We start from the raw sequence: 7,658 nt of genomic DNA on the forward strand, positions 1-7,658 counted from the left end.
AAAATGGTCCCTGGTCAATTTCTGAAACACAAGGGACCATTTTATTAAATCCTGGAAACACTAGGGACCATTTTTGTAAATTCATCAAACCTCAGGGACCATTTTTGTAAATTTATCATCCGTAAGGCGCGTACGGGCCTAACGGGCAACGACGGACTTAGTTTCGACGCTCGTTAGGCCCGTACGCGCCTTACGGACGACGTCGACTAAATAATAAAAAAAAATATTATTTAGTCGACGTCGTCCGTAAGGCGCGTACGGGCCTATCGAGCGTCGAAACCAAGTCCGTTTAACGACGGGCTTAGTTTCGACGCTCGTTAGGCCCGTACGCGCCTTACGGACGACGTCGACTAAATAATAAAAAAAATATTATTTAGTCGACGTCGTCCGTAAGGCGCGTACGGGCCTAACGAGCGTCGAAACTAAGTCCGTCGTTGCCCGTTAGGCCCGTACGCGCCTTACGGATGATAAATTTACAAAATGGTCCCTGAGGTTTGATGTGTTTACAAAATTAGTCCCTGAGGTTTGATGAATTTACAAAAATGGTCCCTGGTGTTTCCAGGATTTACAAAAATGGTCCCTGGTCAATTTCTGAAACACAAGGGACCATTTTATTAAATCCTGGAAACACCAGGGACCATTTTTGTAAATTCATCAAACCTCAGGGACCATTTTTGTAAATTTATCATCCGTAAGGCGCGTACGGGCCTAACGGGCAACGACGGACTTAGTTTCGACGCTCGTTAGGCCCGTACGCGCCTTACGGATGACGTCGACTAAATAATAAAAAAAAATATTATTTAGTCGACGTCGTCCGTAAGGCGCGTACGGGCCTAACGAGCGTCGAAACTAAGCCCGTCGTTAAAATTTTAACGACGGACTTAGTTTCGACGCTCGTTAGGCCCGTACGCGCCTTACGGACAACGTCGACTAAATAATAAAAAAAATATTATTTAGTCGACGTCGTCCGTAAGGCGCGTACGGGCCTAACGAGCGTCGAAACTAAGTCCGTCGTTGCCCGTTAGGCCCGTACGCGCCTTACGGATGATAAATTTACAAAAATGGTCCCTGAGGTTTGATGTGTTTACAAAATTGGTCCCTGAGGTTTGATGAATTTACAAAAAGGTCCCTGATGTTTCCAGGATTTACAAAAATGGTCCCTTGTGTTTCAGAAATTGACCAGGGACCATTTGTGTAAATCCTGGAAACACCAGGGACCATTTTTGTAAATTCATCAAACCTCAGGGACCAATTTTGTAAACACATCAAACCTCAGGGACCATTTTTGTAAATTTATCATCCGTAAGGCGCGTACGGGCCTAACGGGCAACGACGGGCTTAGTTTCGACGCTCGTTAAGCCCGTACGCGCCTTACGGACGACGTCGACTAAATAATAAAAAAAATATTATTTAGTCGACGTCGTCCGTAAGGCGCGTACGGGCCTAACGAGCGTCGAAACTAAGTCCGTTTAACAACGGGCTTAGTTTCGACGCTCGTTAGGCCCGTACGCGCCTTATGGACGACGTCGACTAAATAATAAAAAAAATATAAGAATTAAGTTCCAGGTTCTGTGTGAATTTAAAGTTCAGAAGGCTTTATACGCTGCGTATTGACCAATACGCAGCGTATACTAACTGTTAGTATACGCTGCGTATAGGTCAATACGCAGCGTATTAGTAGTCACTGCATATAAGAATTAAGTTCCATGTTCTAACAGCTCCGGAACGGAGGATAAACTGGTTAAGGCGTTACGGTTCTAAATGAAAGGTCACGAGTTCGATTCATGCTAAGGGCCGGTTCTTTAAAGAAGACCCCCTTTTATTCTGATTTTATATATATTTACACTTTGGTCCCTGGTGTTTCATTTTTTATAAAAATGGTCCCTGAAGTTTCATAAAATTACAAAAATGGTCCCTGAGGTTTCATAAAATTACAAAAATGGTCCCTGATGTTTGATAATTTAGATAAATGGTCCCTGATGTTTCCAGGATTTACAATAATGGTCCCTTATGTTTCTGAAATTGACACAAAATGTTTCCAGGTATGAAGTGTCAAATTTTACCAAGTTTATATACGCTGCGTATTGGTCAATACGCAGCGTATAGAAACCTGGCAAAAATTTGACACTTCAAACCTACCAAAATGACCCCAAATGAGCATCAGTTTTGTATACGCTGCGTATTGGTCAATACGCAGCGTATAGGGACCTTGTTTTCTGTGCAATGATTGGTAATCAGGCACTGAGATCTATGGTTTATCTACGCTGCGTATTGGTCAATACGCAGCGTCTAGGGTTTACCTTATAGGCTGCGTATTGACCAATACGCAGCGTAGATAAACCCTAACTTTTGCTAGGGTTTGGTGTGCCAATAGGCACTTTAGTGTGCCAATAGGCACACTCTATATGTTTTCTAGGTTTAAAGCTGCATTTACTAAATTATTATTTAGATTAAAATTAGAATAGGCTTGTGTTGTTTAACTAAAAGTGTTAGGTTTTGGAGATTAAGCTTTTACGAGCTTGAGAATGATTGTTTCCTAAAACTATTCTGAAATGGGATATATCACAATCACTGAACATGTATTATTAATGTAATATTGTATACTTACATGTGATACATTCAAAAAAGTCAAGGTCAATAAGTGAAGTAACATTATTCAAGGTCGAGAAAGGAAAGTTATACAACATGTGGTCTATTGGTTTTGTTTATGTTTGTAATTCACGAGCTCTACTTTTATGTCATGTTTCTCATAATATTTTAAAAACCAGTTCAAACCAGCCGGTAGTATCGGTTAAACCGTCCGGTATACCCGGTTGAACTACCTGATACACATGTTTGAACTGTTTCTGAAACCAATCTAGTACGTTATAAAAATCAGATTTTAAAACATTAGTTGTACCCTGCTGTAAACTTTTACAAATCATTTTGGGAACCATATCGTAAAGGTTGTTGAATATAGTATTCCGCTAAAAGAGTATTGGAGGATTTTTTTTTATTTTTATTACAAGTTGTTTTAAATATATATGTATACACTACTACTTGGAAAAGTGGGTGTTACACCTAATAGGATGTATCTTTAGCTAGAGCAAAACACGTTACTACACTTTTTTTTTTATTGTTGCTATTTATGATCTATTGATCATGTTTGTCCCCCATTACTTTTGTTTGTCCTCCATAAAAGTAATGGGTTAAAATCGTTGCAAGATTAATGTTTACTCAAGTATAAAAGTTATTAAACTGTTAAGTTAGATGGATAAATATATGAGATGAAAAATTTCTCCTTGATACTTTCATATATATATATATATATATATATAGGGGACCGCTAAAATGAGAACCACCTCCAGTTGTAAGAACTAAGAGAACCACTTTCTAGCCTTTAGATCAAGGAGATGGATGGATGAGATTTAAAGTAACTAAAATTAATATTAAATAGATTTTGTCTTATTATGTCTTTAATATTATAATCCAAAAGGGTAATATAGTAAAATTACACTATTTTGTCTTTATATATATATTATATTTAATTGTCTTTTTGTTTTATTCATTAATTACTTTATATTAAAAAATCAGAATTTTATGTTAAACAAAAATTTCAAAATTCAGATTTGTCTAACAAATTTTTATTAAAATCATTTTTTTAATTCAGATTTTGTGATAATTTTTTATTAAAAGAATATTTTTATTAAAATCTCTTTTTTAATTAACATTTTTTTAACAAACCGAATTTTTTTGCGCGCCGGTTTTTGGCGTCGCGTTTTACCGTGACGTTTTTTACGCGCCGGTTTTTTCAACGCGCCGGTTTTTGGCGTCCCGAATTTTTTTGCGCGCCGGTTTTTGGCTTCGTTTTTTCAACGCGTCGTTTTTTTCAACGCGCCATTTTTTTACGTTAACGTTATTTACGTTTTACGTGCCGGATTTTTACGTTAACGTTTTTTTACGTTTTACGGACCGGTTTTTTACGTTAACGTTTTTTTACGTTTTACACGCCGGTTTTCTACGTTAACGTTTTTTACGTTTTTACGTTTTACGCGCCGGTTTTTAAATGACATTTACGTAAAACTTTTTACGTTTTACTAAAAAAACTTTATGTTTTACGTTTTACCTAAAACTTTTTACGTTTTACGAAAAACTTTTTACGTTTTACGTTTTACCTAAAACTTTTTAAGTTTTACGTTTTACGTAAAACTTACGAAAAAATTTACGTAACGCTTTTTACGCTTCACGTTTTTACGTTTTACGATAAAAAGTTTACGGTTTACGTTAACAAGTTTACGGTTTAATTTTTTTTTTCCAAAAACGTTTTTACGCAAAACCGAATGCAACAGAAAAACGCCCACTCGGGGGGGTGTCTCAGATAGTTTGCTATCATCATCGACGCCTCAAAAAAAAAACCAACAAACAAAAATCATAAGAACGAGTGGATTTTTGAAAAAAAAAACGAAGTTTTGGCGAAAAACTTTTTACGTTTTACGAAAAACTTTTTACGTTTTACGTAAAACTTTTTTACGTTTTACGTTAAAAAGTTTACGGTATAACTTTTTTTTTTACAAAAACGTTTTAAGTTTAACGTAAAAATTTTACCTTTTACTAAAAAAATTTACGATTTACGTTTTACCTAAAACTTTTTACGCTTTCCGAAAAACTTTTTACGTTTTCCGTTTTACGTAAAAAAATTTAAGTTTTACGTTTTACGTTTTACGTAAAAGTTTACGGTTTAACTTTTTTTTTTACAAAACCGTTTTTACGCAAAACCGAACGCACCCAGAAAATCACACACTCGGGAGGTGTCTCAGATAGTTTGCTATCATCATCGACGCCTAAAAAAACGGGGTTTGGCTCAAAGTTTTTTATAATCAAGGCTGCAAAGTGGGGTTGCAGGTTCAAAAACCTACCCTCCACCATCCTCGCCGCGCCATCGTCATCAATTTGTCGGAAAAATTGTTTCGGACTATCACTGCCAATCTCAACCCCCAATATCAAAAACACAAATCAAAAACTGTCTGTTTCAAAAACACAAATCAAAAACTATCACTGCCAATCTCAACCCCCCCCCCCATGTAAAAAACACAAACCAATCACCGGCACCACCGACATCTACGGCACCACCGGCACCACCAACATCGACGGCACCACCGACATCGACGGACACCACCGGCAATCAAACAAATTAACGGGCACCACCCAATATCAAAACCACAACCCAATCACCGGCACCACTGGCATCGACGGGCACCACAAGCCAATGGTGTAAAAGTTTTCTTGTTTCACAATCACAAGCCAACTGCAAAACAAAAAATTCAAAATAATCACCCTTATGTCGCACAAAGATTCAAACACCGACAGCGACTACACCACCGACATCGACGGGACCACCGGCACCACCGACATCTACAGCACCACAGGCACCACCGACAATCGATGCCACCACCGGTACCAAAAAAAAAAAGATTTCAGAAAACCCAGAAAATTGTTCCAACACATATCAAAATCTCAGCAAAAAAAAAAAAAAAAAAACTTAGAAAAACCCATAAAGTTCGTTACCCTTTTTGAAGTTCTATTTCAAAAAACCCAACATAATTTCAGAAAAAGCCACACTTCAAAAACCACAATTTAAAAATATTCAATCTGTCAAGATAACTTACAAAAGAGATAGATACGGTGATTTCCCTTGATGCTCGAAATGTTTAGCCATTATAGACCATTCAATCGGGCCCCATTCTTCCACTTCAAAACAATTCCCAGTGCAGATTTATACAACTAACCACAAACTAAAAGCTTTCAAAACTCTGATTCACAAACAAATTTTTGGCATGCACTTAAAATATTCAACCCAACCCTGTTTTGGCACTTAAAAACCATAACAAACCTATTAAGACACCAGATGGTGGCTGTTAAGACACCAGATCTGAGAAGGGTTATCGACGTGGTGTTGTTGCCGACGGCGGGTGGTGGTTGATGACGGGGACGTCACCGGTGTGGGTGTGGTGTTTGGGGGTCGCCGGAGAAACGAGCGGGGTGCCGGTGCGGGTGTGGTGTTTTTGGGGGGTCGCCGGTGTGGGATGTGTTGCTGGTAACTTGATCTGTGTACTCAGATGAAGATGATGAACATATTATTTTTGATTTCTTGAGATGACTTATGGGTGAACGGTGATGAGAGATCAGGGGTTTCAAGAGAGAGATAGATGAGAGATGAATGAATAAATGAGATTTGTGAGGTCTTTAAAAGAAAGAGACAGATGACATAGACTGACAGAGACATATATGACAGTGTGTGGAAATGACCATAATACCCTTTGAGTTGTCAAATTCTGATTGGTTGAGAGTGGTTCTCATGGTTCTTACAACTGGAGATGGTTCTTATTCTAGCGGCTCCCTATATATATATATATATATATAGAGAGAGAGAGAGAGAGAGAGTAGGAGTTGGGTGGAAAGTGTGTTTTTCCTAGAAAGTCTAGGAAACAATAAGAACGTGACATGTGGCATTGAAGGATTTTATCTAAAAGGGCATTTATGTACTTTCACAATCTATTTTTATTTTAGGAAATTATCTTCAATAACTAACTATACATAAATTTCGGAATTTTTTGTTTTCGATTTCTAATCTCACGTAATATCAATCATTCCTTCGTTTTCTTGCTGGAATCTATCAGCATGTTCTTGGTACTGTGTTTTAACAGTTTGTTCTTGGTGATGTGTTTTAACAGCAAGCAGATTCATACAGCTGTGTTTTATTATTCAGATTCATACAGTTGTGTTTTAACAGCAAGCAGATTCATACAGTTGTGTTTTAGCATTCAGATTCATACAAATGTGTTTTAACAGCAAGCAGATTCATACAAATGTGTTTTAACAGCAAGCTGATTCAACAGTTGTGTTTTAGCATTCAGATTCATACAAATGTGTTTTATCATTCAGATTCATACAGCTGTGTTTTAACAGCAAGCAGATTCATACAATGTGTTTTATCATTCAGATTCATACAGCTGTGTTTTAACAGCAATTCAGATTCATACAGCTGTGTTTTAACAGCAAGCAGATTCATACAAATGTGTTTTACATCAGCAGATTTCGCCCCAGCTTTCGATCGGCTTCCGGTAACTGTTCTGCTGCCATCTATCATTTCCAAAGTTTCCTGCTTTTTGAATCTCTTCCCTGCAACCAGCAAAATACCGTCAATTACAAACAAGAATCACCCGTAATCGCTTTGTAAAACACGCAGTACAATGAAAGCTTGATCTTACGTATATGGAACAAGGAAAATCTCTTATCTTCATCCATGATTTTAGGTATTTTTGGTATTATTTTGGGGGTTTCCGAATTTGGGTTTAGAGAGAGAAAGAGAGAGAGAGAGAGGGAAATTGGCGTGTATTAAGGGATGTGATATCTCTGACGGTTATTTTTTATTGGTTTAAAACACACATAAGGACGAAATTGCCCCTACTCATTTAAAACAATCTATTAAATATAGTTAATTATTACAAGATTGCCATTGATTTAATCTCAACCCTTAAACACACCAATCGGATGGACAAGATCGCTTCCTAGACTTTCTAGGAAAAACACACTTTCCGTAGGAACCCTACTCTCTCTCTCTCTATATATATATATATATATATATATATATATATAGGGGGCTGCTAGAATGAGAACCA

This window comes from Helianthus annuus, chromosome 15, assembly GCF_002127325.2.
Source record: "Helianthus annuus cultivar XRQ/B chromosome 15, HanXRQr2.0-SUNRISE, whole genome shotgun sequence".
Lineage (NCBI taxonomy): Eukaryota > Viridiplantae > Streptophyta > Magnoliopsida > Asterales > Asteraceae > Helianthus > Helianthus annuus.